The 1,586-nt window shown below is 40.9% G+C and overlaps 1 non-coding gene across 1 annotated transcript; it reads right to left on the minus strand.

The window, feature by feature from the left end:
• Positions 1–1,084: 1,084 nt before the first annotated feature.
• On the minus strand, positions 1,085–1,191 carry LOC114086982 (U6 spliceosomal RNA). Its single transcript, XR_003581717.1, has one exon. It is a non-coding gene; the product is annotated as a U6 spliceosomal RNA (small nuclear RNA).
• Positions 1,192–1,586: the final 395 nt, after the last annotated feature.

Here is a 1,586-nt window from a genome sequence, read left to right on the forward strand (position 1 = left end):
AGCTGCTTTTTCAAGGAAGTACACATTAACCAGTGGTAATTGAGGGGTTTGCTGTAATTTTTTTTTCCTTTCTAAAAGAATGATCATAAGAAGATACAAACAAAATCTCCCTCAGTCATTTTGACTGCCAAGACTGTCCTTTGCATCTTTTGTAAAGTTCCATGCAGTCCAGAATCCTCACTACCCTCCGACATGTTGTCGCTTAGGTCATTTTCATCTTGACTGTGGGTGCCTTCATCTTAATCAATTTCCTGGGACTCATTTGCTGTCATAGTAACAGAAGGTGAAGCTGGTGCAGAAAACCGCTTTGTTTTCTTCTTGTGGTGGGGAAAGAAGCCATTCGGAAACTGCTTCTTCAACTGCTGAGTCTTTACCTGGGAGATTCTCTGTTGGGTTCTGATCAGTGTCCATTTCCATATCACAAAACACAGCTGAATCAGTCTGATGCTTATCATCTAAAGTTTCACCCTCTGGTATATTCAACTTTTGTCCAGAAAATGAAACACTAGTAGACGCCTTGGTACAGGCATCAGCCACACTCCTCTCTGCCTCTTCTGCTCCCACTTGTAGAAGAGGGTCTTTGTTTCCTTCATCTTCAGAGAATGATGTTTGGTCTTTTGCCTCCTCTTAAGTTTTCCTTTGGCAGCATTGGTGATGGTGCCAAAAGTTCCTGTGTGCTTCTATGTTCCTTTAGAAGCTGGCCACCTTTAATAGGCACTGAGCCAACTTCAGTAAGGGCTTGTGCCATTTCATTATGCATGTTGAACTTTTACTTTCTGTTACCTTTTTGAGGAGGAGTCTTTTTGGGAATTGGCTTGTTATAAAGAGGAGGATCTGGAGCTGGGGCGGTGGCTCAGTGGTAGAGAGTGCCTGCCTAGCATGTGCAAGGCACTGGATTTGATTCTCAGCACTGCATATAAATAAATAAAATAAAGGTGCATTGACAAATAATAATAATAATAATAATAATAAAGAGGAGGGTCCTATGGAAGGAGGCAGCTCCAGTTGAACTGTTCCCTTCTGAACAACCTCTGTGTGAGCAGGCTCTATATCTGAGCAGGCCCCTTCTGAGTAGTGTCCTTTTTAAAATATGGAATGCTTCATGAATTTGTATGTCATCCTTGTGCAGGAGTCATGCTAATCTTCTCTGTATCATTCCAATTTCAATATATGTGCTAATGAAGTGAGTACTTTAAAGTTTTTTATTTTTATTTTTTAGTATTAGGGATTGAATCCAGGAAAGCTTTACCTCTGAGCTACACCCCCACTTTTCATTTTATTTTTTAAATATTTGAGACAGGCTCTTACTAAGTTGCCCAGACTGACTTCGAACTTGTGATCCTCCTGCTCAGCCTCCCAAGTCACTAGGATTATAGGTGTGTGCCACCAGACCCAGCTCAGCCCAGTTATTAAGACTAGGTTGTGAATGCTAAAGATTTGAGATACTGGAAAAATGCCTATTTAAACTCCTCTAGTGACAATCCTTATTCTCCATTCCCACCTCCCCCAGACCTAGCTCACAGTGATCTTTTACTTCTTTTCTACCTATTCAATTCCTTCTTTGGTACAGAGTTTGTACTTTTTAT

The sequence above is a fragment of the Marmota flaviventris genome, chromosome 6, assembly GCF_047511675.1.
Source record: "Marmota flaviventris isolate mMarFla1 chromosome 6, mMarFla1.hap1, whole genome shotgun sequence".
Classification (NCBI taxonomy): domain Eukaryota; kingdom Metazoa; phylum Chordata; class Mammalia; order Rodentia; family Sciuridae; genus Marmota; species Marmota flaviventris.